This window comes from Crocuta crocuta, unplaced genomic scaffold (assembly GCF_008692635.1).
Source record: "Crocuta crocuta isolate KB4526 unplaced genomic scaffold, BGI_CrCroc_1.0 scaffold95, whole genome shotgun sequence".
Classification (NCBI taxonomy): domain Eukaryota; kingdom Metazoa; phylum Chordata; class Mammalia; order Carnivora; family Hyaenidae; genus Crocuta; species Crocuta crocuta.
The window spans coordinates 10,879,074-10,892,310 of record NW_027530971.1 but is presented as its reverse complement, the minus strand read 5'-3'; the positions used below and the strand labels follow the sequence as shown (position 1 = coordinate 10,892,310).

At 42.9% G+C, this 13,237-nt stretch overlaps 1 long non-coding RNA gene across 1 annotated transcript in view; it reads right to left on the bottom strand.

Annotated features, from left to right (window-relative positions):
• LOC144236171 (uncharacterized) overlaps positions 1–5,486 on the bottom strand; it is a 23,736-nt gene extending 18,250 nt beyond the window's left edge. Inside the window, exon 1 of the long non-coding RNA XR_013336433.1 lies at positions 5,410–5,486. This is a non-coding gene — a long non-coding RNA (uncharacterized LOC144236171). The remainder of the gene's footprint in view (positions 1–5,409) is intronic.
• Between the last annotated feature and the right edge of the window lie 7,751 nt (positions 5,487–13,237).

Below are 13,237 nucleotides of genomic sequence, written 5' to 3'. Positions count from 1 at the left end.
CGCAAAAAAAAAAAAAAAAAAGGGGGGGGGGGGGGGACTTGGTCCTGGCACATCCTTCTCCAGATGATCTCCTTCTGCTTCTCACTCCCCTTTTGCTTCCAGTCGAGGCAATTCCCCTAATCCCATAAATGCCTGGTAATCCCCCCAAAGCTTGTTTTTTCTTATATTGCCTTACTCTAGAATGATCTCCCCACCCACCTCCATCTATACACACCCAGGTCTCACCCATCCTTCAAGGCTCAGCTCAAGAAGAGCTGACATTTTCTGAGTCCATGCTAAATCCTAGATACTAATCCGTTGCTTTATTTGCATTAACTCTCTGAATTCTCATGCCAGCCCTAAGAGGAGCATCATTACTATCCCAATTTTTACAGATGAGGCAACTGAGTCCCAGAGAGGTTAATGGACTTGCCCCAAATCAAACAACCAATACAAGGCAGAGGTGGGATTTGAACCCTAGGATATGACCTCAGAATCTCATGCCCTTAACTTTTATACTTCTGTCGACTGTCCTCTGGAATGTTCTTCACTGCTTGGAGCTTCCCATTAAGTTCACTTTCCTAAGGCTGTTTACATTCAACCTTGCACCAAAAAAGTCCCTCCTCCTTTTCCCCTACTAGATTGGGTGAGGGTTGTATCCACATCAGTTTTATCTGTTTACTTAAAAAAAATAAGTATACAATATGATCTCAATAAATATAAGAGCATAGACACAATGGGTCAGAACTAAACCTCACAATTTTTCTGCAGAATGTCTGTGCTCATTTTAACATCTAAGAGGCCACTCTCAAACAGTGGAAATCTAAGGAAATATTCTGTGATTAAACAAAGGATCCCCTTCCCCACTCACTTCTTCCCTCTATGTAATATTTAGTCTGAAAATGTTGGTTTGCAAGCAGACTGATTAAATGTGTGTTGGGGACTTAAAAGAAAACAAAACAAAACAAAACAAAAAGTAGGAGATTTGTCTCTACAGCAGGAAATGAGGAGAGAGAGAAAGAGAGGAGGCAACTGTAAAGAAGCCAATTTGTTTTTTCAAACATGAAAGAAAAAAAATGTATGTATATACATATATATATGTATATATATATATATAAAATTTAACCAAAAAATTATCACCAAACACCCAGGGAACCCCCTGCCTGTCCAAATAGACAAAACACATGGACATTCTCTGTGTGTTTGTGTGGGTTGTTAATTTGATGCAGGCAGTGCAGAGGAGAAGCATTATGAGCTCAGAAACACACATACACTAGGCAGGAACACAGGCATCAGAGAATGGAGGATGCACGAGGCTAGCAAAGACTGTGTGTCCAAAGATCCAGGGTTGTGAACAATTTCAGTGCACATATGGTGTAATGGGGAGAGGGATTTAGATCTCCTGACTCCGTCAGCTCTTGACTAAAGTACCTTAGGCCTCCCTGAATTTGATAGTACCAGTCACCTAGGATGGTTGTTAAAAATGAATCCCCCACCCCTATCCCAAGCCTCTTGAGTCAGAATCTCTCCCAGAGGCACTCTGAAATCTTTAAATTCAACAAATACCTAATGTTTGGTAGGGCCAGCTGAGGCAGGGAATCATGGCCTTGGGCAGGTGGAGCTAGATTCCNTGCCAGGCCACGGTGCAGGGATTAGAATGTCCAGGTCCCCAATGTAGAAGGAACCCAGATTAGAAATCGGGAGACCAGCTGGTCATGTAAATTCTCTTGGCCTCCCTGCCCCAGTCTGTGAAGTTTCTTTGCCAGCTTTACGCCCTTTCTACTACATCTAGGCTCATGCAGTGCTTTCTGAAGTTGAACTTTTGGTTTAGGAGGCGATGTTTAATAACAGCTATCTCATCATAATTACTTAACTACAAGGGCTGAAGCCTCCCCAGAACAATTCCTGACACAAAACTACTAGTCCCAAGTCTTTAGGAAGGAGCTCTGTGGCAGCCAGTTTTCAATATGGCCTCAGAAGATTCTATCCATCAGCCATCATGCTGCCATATAGGATAATCCATGATGGTAGAAAATCATTTTGCAGAAATAGCAAAGTGCGGCTTCTGAGGCTACTCAGAAATGACACTGTCGGCTCCACTTTGTTCTTGTGTATCATTAGATAATGCTCTCTAGGGGAAGGGGGCCACCATATTGTGAAGAAGGGCAAAAGCTCTATGGAGATATCCACATGGCTAGGAACTGAGGCTCACTGCAACAGTCCCCTTCAATCTGCCAACTGATTCACCTTGGAATCAAACCCTGCAGCCCCAGTCAATCCTTTAGATAAGAGCTGCCCAGGGAAAAGCCTTAACTATAATCTTCCAAGAGACCTTCAGCCAGAACCACCTCAGTAAACCTCTTCTGATATTCTGATCCACAGAAACTGTGTGAGTTATTGTTATTTTAAACTGCTGTGCTTTGAGTTAATTTGTTGTGCAGTAATAGATAAATATACCATCTCTCTCTCTCATTTGATAATGACTTACATGGGACCTAGGAATGGATCCATGGGTCCTAGCTGGCAGAATGACAACTACATGTATCAAAGGAATACTAACCACTTTACCTGTGTAATTATTAAGAGCCAAAGAGCATCATTCCCATTTTATGGATGAAGTTATATGGTTCAGAGAGGTCAATTAATATGTCCAAGGCTTCTGACTTAATATGGTGAAGTCAGAACTTGAAAGAAGGTCTGGTCCAAAAGGAATTCCTCTATTTGTGTTTTAAGGATGAGTACTCTTCCATTGTATGTATATACCTTGTTTTCTTTATCCATTCATCTGTCAATGGACATTTAACTTGTTTCCACATGTTGGCTAATGTGATAATGCTACAGTGAACATGAGAGTACAGATGCCTCTTTGAGATCCTGATTTCAATTATTTTGGATAAATAGTCAGAAGTGGGATGGCTGGATCATATGGTTGCTCTATTTTTAATTTTTTGAAGCCTTAAAAAGGAAGGAAATTCTGCACTGCACGACAGCATGGATGAACCTTGAAGACATTATGCTAGGTGAGATATGCCAGTCACAGAAGAACAAGTGCTGCATGATTCTAATTCCATGAGGCATCTAAATAGTCAAACACATAGAGGCAGCGGAAAGAAAGGTGGTTTCCAGGGGCTGGGGTCATGGGGAGCTGCTATTCAAAAGATGCAACGTTTCAGTTACATAGGATGAATAATTTTAGAGATCTGCTGTACATCACTGTGCCTGTAGGTAACAATACTGTATTGTACACTTCAAATGTGTTAAGAGGGTAGATCTCATGTTAAATGTTCTTACAATTAAAAAAAAAAAAAGAAAAGAAAAGAAAAGAAAAAAGGGATTCTCCACTCTGTATGCTTACTGTAGTCTCCAGGCACTTTGTATCCATCTCAACTCCGCCCATCTCACTAAGCTGTAGTGTTCACGTCTGTGCAAAGGGGGTATGTTAAGATGCTCCTTGATCTGCATGGATGCAGTGGGAGGAATACAATTTCAAGTACGGGCTCTCTGAGCCTCAGTCGCCTCATCAGTAAAATGGAAATAGTAACTACTTCATAGAGCAGTTGGAAAAATTCAGTCTCAGAAGGTACATGCCATTGTTTTATAAAATCTAACAGCTAAAACCAAAGCAAATTATTGTTTTTATGATTATGATTGGTATCTTCATTTATGCCAAGCTCGTAGAGATTATCGGATTAAAAATGCCAATTATGACTGCCCACCCAGGGTCTGTGTAAAGGCCCTAAGCTTTAAGGATAGTGGATGCATCCTTATTTCCCAGAACACGAAAAAAACATCGAATCACTATTTATTGTCTTGCAGCTATAATTGATTACGGGATAAGAGTTGTTTTGTCAATCTTCCACTTCAGTCCTTGAATAAGAGGTTAGTAAATAATAATGATAAAAAAAAAAAAGCCCACAGTGCATCATTCTCTCTTGAATCCTGCCCACACAGCCTGTCTTACTTGTATCTCTTTGAAAATGGTCTTTACTAATATCAACTTCTGGAAAAAATGTTTCTTATGTCGAATCATCAGGAGTGGAGAAAAAAGCAAATTAAAACAATTGCCTTGTCTCCCCACCCTTGGGACCCACCCCGATGTAGACGACAGAGTTGGGGACAGAGGGTGCAGAAGAAAGGGACATGAGGGAAAACCCACGCCCAGAATTTCCAAGCCAGAAAGACATTATTTCTTTAAAATTACAAAACACAAATCAATTTCATTCAGACTGTAAGAGCAGAAAGGAATGGGGGATTTGACTGGCAATGTTTAGAAATAAACGATTTCTGGAAATTGATTGTAAGTTAAAAATTGAGAGATGCTGCCCTTTTAAAATAAAAAAAGAACTACAGTTTCCCCACATGCAAACAGCCTGCTTCATCAGCTCTGCCCGCTCCTGTCTCCTGGGTGTTCTCCCGACCTCCCCCTTCCATTCCTGGGACACAGGCTTTCTCCTGGANTCTGGAGGACCGAAGCTTCTGGCCTGATCCTCCTTTCTCCCCCACCAAGTTTCTGTTTGAGACTAACAGAAAAGAGGGTGGGAAAGAAGGATGACAGAAGATGCAAGGTGGAGATTATGGCTACGAAGACCGAAGAAAGGGCACTGGGGCGCCTGGGTGGCTCAGTTTGTTAAGCATACAACTTCGGCTTGGGTCATGGTCTCATGGTTCGTGAGTTCCCCCACGTCGGGCTCTGTGCTGACAGCTCAGAGCCTGGAGCCTGCTTCAGATTCTGTGTCTCCCTCTCTCTCTGCCCCTCCCCCACTCATGTTGTCTTTCAAAAATAAATAAACATTAAAATGTTTTTTTTTTTTTAAGTACCAAGAAAGGGCAAGGCAGAGAATATGTGGGGGAGGGGTGGAAATTAAGGGATCAGAGAAGTACAGGGGTTAAAAAAATATAATCTGAAACACACTCTTTGCCAGAGACTCCAATCAAATAATTGCCCTAACTCAAGGGGTCTCTGGGAATTCATATTTATTCCCCCTCATGCTCTCCCCATCTTTCTCTTCCCCAGTCTCTGTCTCACACCCCACACCGCCAGAAATGGTGGCCCATGCCAGCACCACCACCTTTATAACTGTCGCCTCCACTGCACAAACACACACACATGACCACACGCACGACCTCACACACAATCACACTCACAGTCTCACACCTGCTTTCCCTCGCTGTATATTGTCTTAGGGACTCTGGTGACACATATTTATTTCATTTTCTACCATTTCCTCTCATTTTGTTGCCCAGTGTGACAACAAGACACCATAGCCACAGTCCCCACAGAGACTAAATTTGAGGAAACTGGGGGATGGGGCATGATAAGTCCTCCAATTATGACTCAAAAGGGGCTTCATTCTTTCCGGTCTACACCTCAGAACACATCTAATTATCTCTTGAGATGATGAACAGACCAGAGATTTAGAAAGAAAATACCTGTTTTTCCAGCTTCAAAGACGACTACCTTCCCCCAGAAGCCAGTCCAGCAGCTCTGGCTTCCGCTCTGGGGCGCCCTTCTTTTCTGCCATTTTTTGCAAACATACCCTTCGAAAGTACTCCGGAGGTTGGCTCAATCCTTTTGTGGCCCTGCACTGCCATCGTGTGGTAAAGGCCAGAACTGCACCCACTTAAACCGAGAGAACCAATGACCGCTTTTTGTAGGAATAGGCTACAGGGTAGATCAGGGCTGACTTCCAATAGATCACAAGAGGGGTACCTTGCTGTTTCTGTAAGGAGTGCTGGCATATTCTGCAAAGGAACATTTGGATGTCTTCCAGACATCTTTCCATCCACTAGTCCCCTTTCATGGAATGCCTTTCCACCCAAGCTGCTCCAAGTACTCTACTGTGCTGTAAGAAACTTGCCCGTATGTCCAAGCGCTATTAACCCCTCCAGTCTTCACACATTTATTGTATTTGTGGCATTTACCTAAACTCTAAGCTGTATGGAAATAAACGTGGGTGTGTGTCTCTCTTCCCTACCAAGAAGGGGACTGACAGTTGGCAGTGACTGTGGATTTTTCACGCTTTGCCAATAGAAGAAGTCCTTGAATGCATATTGAAGGAAGGAGAAAATACTGCAAATCAATGACTAGCTAATTCCTTAGCTACCCTCCTTCACTTACCTGATGACCCCTTCCTTATTCTTCCTGGTGCAGTGCTGAGCATTGCCAGGGATATATCTAAGAACCTCTGAACTGGGAATCAGAACTCAACTTTGCCTAAAGAAGCTATGTGTCCTTGGGTGTGTCATTTTCCCTCTCTCTGCCTTATTTTTCCCAACTGCATAGAGAAGATTAAATCAACAACTAATCATTAAGCCCCCATTCGGACAGATGATGGGGTAGATTTAAACAACTCTGTAGTAAACTAGTAGAACTGTGAGTGTACAAAGAGAAAAGATGCACCCTAGTTTTAATCTTTCCCCATTTACCCCAAGGCATAGGGCTTGGTTACACTGATTAGGCACTAAATAAACATCCAGAAGAAAATAGCTGATGGAAGCAAAACAAATTGCAGTAAACAAAAACAAAATGGCGACACAGCCATTGTGCATGGACAGCATCAGGCAACATTGTGTGATATGCGTGATCACATTTGGATTTCCTGCCTCCTGATACAAGCATGCTGCGAAAAAATATGTGTCAAGAGCTGGTGGCATTAAGTGGAGGCTGTGGTGGTCTCTTCAGAGAACACTTCTTAGAGGGCATGTTACATAACTCCCTAAAAGAATCAGGCTCCAGATAAAAGGGGAAGAGGGTGGTGTTTGAGAAATGGTGAGGGCAGCTCCGGGAAAGCACTGCAAGGCAGATGTGAACAGTGAATGTCTAATGGCAACATTGGCCACAGACTCCCAGCCTGACTTCAGAAACCTCTCTGAATCTGTAATCCAAATGGGTGTCACCTGAAAAAAATCACCCTGCTTCTGTGACCAGAAACCCAAGCAGAAGTCTGTGGTTGGTCACATTCTATTTCATACATTGTTGGACATAGTCCAGCCCAACCTCTCATTTTCTCAGATGCACAGAAAGCAGGGAAGCACACATTGTGTTCACAGAGACTTCTTCCTGTGCCTTGCACTGGCCCAGAAATATTCTGTGTGCTTAAAAAGTTGTTCGGCACAATGGTCTGTTGGCACTCTTCCTTCTCCAAATATTATCAGACATCATATTATGAGCCAGGAACAAGGCTAGGCAGAAAACTACTCCCAGTGCAACCACTCGAGGAATCATTACTCTGGAAGCACAGAGCCAGGAACTTGGATACTCATGGTCTCGAGTGAAATAGTCACCATGAGGCCCTTGGAGTTAGTCAATGAAAGGCTTGAAGCCTTGTTACTAATTGCTGGCTTATGCATCCCTTCTGTGTATGTTTTCATGATGAATACAGTTATGATTATTTAATTTGTAATGGACCAGAAGGAGCTGATTTTACCGTGGCTGATAGCCAGGAGCTAAGGATGTTGAGGCAAGAATATCTCAAAATAAAGAGAGTAGCCAGGAATTTTCCTTTTCTCTTGCCAATATGGTATATGCTTCTTTTCCTATTGAAGTGGGATAAATAACCTCACCTTATCACCCTGCTGGCTTTGGGGTTAAGCTACAGTGCCAAGGCTGTGGCAGGAATCATGGGAGCATAGAGTACACAGGGATGTTACAGATGGACTCATCTGGGTTGGACAGATACATACCACTTGACACCCACCCATGGCAGCCCCTGCTAATCCGTCAAGCCATTTGTGTCTTAAAGCATCCCCTCAGCACTGCTGTCAATTAACCAGAGCTGACACTTAAGATAAATCTATTTTCTAACCTTTGAACCTAAGATCTTGGGAGGATGACTTCTCAGAGCAGTTAAGATCAGAATTTTCTGATATCGAAAATATTTCTCCACTCTCCATTTGAACTGCAAGTTTCCTAATGGTAGATGTTATTTCTTCTTTTGCCTTGGTATTTTTAAAAACGATTCAGTCAATACATGAATTGCATTTCTATTTAGCATCAATCCAGCCACTATGGGGTCCAGAACAGAAGGCCATACTCAGAAAGTTTCTAGTCTGCCACACCCAATTCACTGTGCATTGATGCCTTTTCTTAAGTGGTTGTCAATGCTGAAAAATGTCTCCTTTATTCCCTCTACTTGAAGCTCTGCTGAGAAGCCAAATTGTCCACCAGAATGCCGGGTCTGTGTTTACCTAGAACCATCTCTCTCCCCAAGGGACAACAACTCCCACCTCTTGTTTTCTTCTAACATTTTGTTAGGCATCTAAACTAGACCTCAGTTACTTGGGTCTCTGCCTATCACCTCCACCAGACTGTGAGCACAAAGCTCTAAAACATGTTTTACTCATGTTGAATAAAGGGTGCCTAGGACAGGCAGGCTCCCAACAGATTTTAATTGGATTAAACCAAGTATCTAGAGCCATCGACATTAAATATAAAATTGTAAAACTTAAAGCTGGGATGGACTTTACAGATCATGTGATCCAGGATGAGAATAAGTTTTATTTAAACCTAATCTCAATTATTTGTCAGTGGCTGCCAGGTGTACCATGTTAGCACAATCCAGGTGAAGTCCAAGGTCAGTAGGAAACAGTGTTGAGTTAGGGTTGTGATATCTGTCAGGAGGAGGAAAGGAGCAAGTACAGATGTATGTATCTACTGCCTTTGGAGGTCAAGTCTACCCCCTGCTAGTTAATTTTAAAGTCTGTGGAATGTAGTGGATGATCTGGGTTTTGAGCTGGAGCACTGAATTGGAATGCTTTACTGTGAAGTGCTTGTATAATTTTATGTAAATATCTTACTCTCTTGGAGCTTTAGTTTCATTGTGTATGAGATGAGCATGGTGGTTCTCCCTCTCCGTACCTCGTACCGTAGATTCTTGTGATGGTTGAGGATATGGTCATGACAGCATTTTACAAACCATAAAACCACACACAAATATGTGATATTCCCATAGAGCTCTGACCTCAGTGACCATTCAGTAAGTAGAAATAGAGAATCCAATCCTAAAAAAATAATAAAAGATCGGCTATTACTGAAAGAAGGTAGGTAATATTCAGCATGAGTATTCAAGCATGCTCCTGATCGGAGACCATGACTCACCTACCTGGTGAGAAATGACCGTGTTTGGCCATCGTGTACCCAATAACCTGGGCAGTTGTCAGGAGCAGAGATCATTCAGGCAAGGAAATAACTGTTCTGTCACTGTCTTACTCACCTGTAAATAATTATGTCACTGGCTATTAACCTATGGCATTTGTACCAGGTGAAAGGTTCTGCATTCCCTGTCTTCCTCTGCTTTGCATTGCTGTGCCCTCACTTAGGGTCTCCTTATGTTTCTTTTGTGCTACGGATATAGTCTGCCAAATGGGTTCCCCTTCTCTACTCTGATCCCTGTGAATCTAGCCTCTACAGAGCCAGCAGAGTGGTCCTTCAAAAATACAGTATGTAGCCTGCTATTCTTCAGCCCAAAAAGCTTCAAGAGCAACCCAGTACTTTCAAATACTGTCCAGAATCCTTAGAATACCAAATAGGCCTGTTATAAATGGACCTCAGCTTAGTTCTCCACAATCTCCTCCAGCCATTCTCCTGATCATTGAATCTTCTAGAAAGAACGTTCAGATCACTTTTTTCTTAATTTTCTGAACTTCCCTGTCGCTGGGTCTTTGTTAACATTGTCATCTCTGTCTGAAAGTTCCATCCCTCCCCATATAATTGGAAAAATCCTACTCATTATTTAGGATGAAGTGGGAATGTCATGTCTAGTAAGACTCTGTTATTCATCCCCAGGCAGAGTTAATCATGCCTACTTCCGTGCCATTCACATCATTTTGTGTACACTCTATGCAGATATTTCACTGAACTTTTCACTCCTTGCAATGTCCAATTATCAGTACATATGCACAATTGTGCACCCCGCATCTTTGTTCTAGAAAATGCATTTGACATGTTTTGAATCATGCCCCTGCTGCACGGTCATTTGTTCAGATGATTCTCTTTCCTGTGCAAACATGACTTTTTAAGGTGAGAGATTCCCACCGTTGTCATCTTGCTGTCAATGTCTACACACCAGCCTGTCCACTTATAAGTCAGCTTATGCTGATACCTCTCTTGTGTAAAACTTTCTAAGCTTAGAATATGACCCAAACTGCCCGCCAGAGCATCAGGCACCAGGCCCTGCACAAGACTTCCAGCTCACCCATGGTCACCCTTACCTTCACACACCGAGTTCACTTTATTCCCCAGAGTCAATTTCTTCTCCTCTCAGGCCTTTGCTACTCTCCCTTCCTGGAAAGCTGTGCCCCAGACTTTCACAGAACCCAACAGACGTTGATCCAGCTCTGAATGCTAGGCTAGATATGGAATAAAAAGTTAATAAAAATCTAATTCACCCAGGCTCTGGAGAGATGGACAGGCAAGGAGAGAATATTTTTTTAATGATAGAGATTGGCTGGAAAGTGAGATTACTTATGAGTTTTTGGCTCTACTCACCCAACTCTGAGCTGGGGATTTAGCTTCAATTCTCCTTTCAGACACTGTGTCCTTGGGAAGGTGGCAGCTGACCGCCATGTCTCAACCAGTTCCATTTCCATTCACTTTCTGTCTCTTTTATTTTCCACAGATCACTTAGCATGCTCTGAAATTATCCTATTTATCTGTTCAATGTTTACACTAATCTCCTTCCACTGGAATTCAAGCACTGTGAGGGATGACATCGACTTTGTTTTGTTGGTTATTGTTTTCTCATGGACAAGAAGAGGGCACCCAGTCAACATGCATTTGTTAAATAAGGAAATGACTTCATCTGACGACTTGGTCGGCGTCTGCTGAATGAATTATTTCATTATTACTTTTTAGGTGGCAGCCACTAACTTGTTTAAATTTTAAACCCAAGTTGTTTCCAGTAATCTAGGGATAAATTATTCAAGCTGTAGAATATCCAGAAAGGTTCCTGACGCTTCTGTTGGCCTTATCTCTGCTAAGTTGGCCCTTTAAGCAGAGAATACAAACAGAGCAGATAACTCAATCCAATCACAGTAATATCTTCTTAGCAGTTCTGGACAATAAATAAATAAACTGATTCTCTGGTTGATGCCAGGGTTGAACCTGCAGCCAGAAGTGAAGCTTTTGTAGTTCCCAAAGACTTTATTTTGTTTCCCTTTTCTTTTCTGTTTTCACCTATTTTCTCCCACCCTCCTACCACCCACACACATGTAAGTCCAGAGAGAATTAATCTCTCTAAATTTCTCATGAGCCAAACTAGCAACTCATTTTTGAGGACGGTAGGAGCAGGGGAGAATCAAGGCACTAGGTGAGTGCAGGTGAAAAACAATCAGTCATTTAAGAGTACCTGGCATCTGGCATACAACCAGACTTCCTGCCATCTAAGATTTCTCTGGCCCCTATTCTTAATGCAGGGAGAAGATACAAACAGATTCGTTCTTCTTCAAAAACAGAGAACAGGGAAACCCAGAGATACTAAGTCACTTGCCCAAGGTCACCCCACACTCCAGGTGGCCAAGTCCAGCTGTGAAGCCTAAAAGTGTCCCTTCAATCAGCAGGTCTCCCTAAGGCTTTTCTGGCATTTGGCTACTTGCCTGTAATTTTCCTGGCTCTGAACGGGAAGAGAATTATGGAAGAAAAACAAAGTTAATAAAAATCAAACTCACTCAGACCCCGAAGGGATAGACAGACCAAAAGAGACTGTTTATTAGCGCATGAGAAGGCACAGGAAGAGGAACGTTTATTAGCTATTGGTTTACACATACCCAGGTCTTTCTCAGAGCTGCCCAAGGCTCTTTCTGACTTAATTTTTAAATTCTGAATTCTCACATGGGCCTTTGTGAGACAAGAAGTATTCAAAAGGCACAAGAAAAGAGTGGTGCAAGAATTGTGAAAAGGCCTATTGTGTAATGTTGGACATGTTACTTTGGAAGTGGAAGTCAAACACCCCCCCACCCATCAGAGCTTGGAGGGTGCATCTTGGTGCATGCCATGTCAATTAGAGACATCCTAGCTCCAATCAGCCTGGCCACTCTGGTTGGTTCAGAGATAAGCACGTGACCCAAGCCGAGCTAATGAGATCACTCCCTGGGACTTTTTCTGAATTATCTGCACAGATGCTTTCTCCTCTCTGAGATTACAAGCTATAAATACCATGCAGTATTGGAGCTCTAAGGTTAATATCCTAAGGTCCACAGAAGCTCACTGTAGGATGTGGAGATGAGCTTCTACCAGGCTAAAGAAGTAAGACTGGGAGGATTTGGGATTCTGAAGGAATGATAGGTGCTTTCCCTATAAATCCAGAGACCCTTCTCCACCCTTTACACACACACACACACACACACACACACACACACACACACACGCTCCCAGCAGTACCCATCTTCCTTGTCTGGCAGACATGACCTGCTCTCCTCTCCATGGGACATGGCTTTGATGGTAGCTCCCCACGCTTTCCTCCATGTATCCTCTCTGGTCGGTTCCCTTCTACTTGTATTGGTTTCTCCAACCTCTACTCCAAGTCTCTTCCATCTTCACATCGTTCCTCTTATACTCTCCCTACCTATCACTGTTCCTGATCTCCTACAACCCCCTACCTCTACTTCTCACTCCCCTTCTCCCCCCACCCCAGGGAGATGGTGCTGGTCCTGTTTCTTAGATCCTTACCCTTTTTACACGGTCTTTCCCACCATGTCAGGATGGAACATGGGGGTGGAGAAAGGCATCAAGCACAGCCTGGAAGGGTCAGGTAAGGCTTCCAGAAGAAACTGACTTAAAGCTGAGCCTTGGAAGATGAGTGAGAATTACCCTGCTGATGGACAAGAGGAGTAGAAGAGTTTTTCCAGTGAAGGTGATGGAATATCCTGAGTCCTCAGGCTGAGAGCTTGAAGTACTCTCTGCATAGAGATCTGGATCGTAGGATCAAAATAAGAGGAGGCTGATTCTGGGGCCGATTCTGAAGGTCATAGCACAATAGTTGGTTTTATCTTAAAGGAAAGAGGGAGACACTGAAGATTTAATCAGGTCTCCTCCATCAGAAGCCCATCTCAGTCTCTTTTCCTGTCAGTGCCTGTTAATTCACTTCAGTCTTTACATGATTTCTTACACCTCCCATTCTCTCTCGTTCTCTCAAGCTGGCTTTGTGTCACCGAGTCTTATGAATTCTGATCTAGACTTTTGATCAATCACCACCTTTGGAATCTTTGGAGCCTGGCAATCTGTCAGGGGTTTGCCCAAACCTCTCAGGACTAGTCACATGTT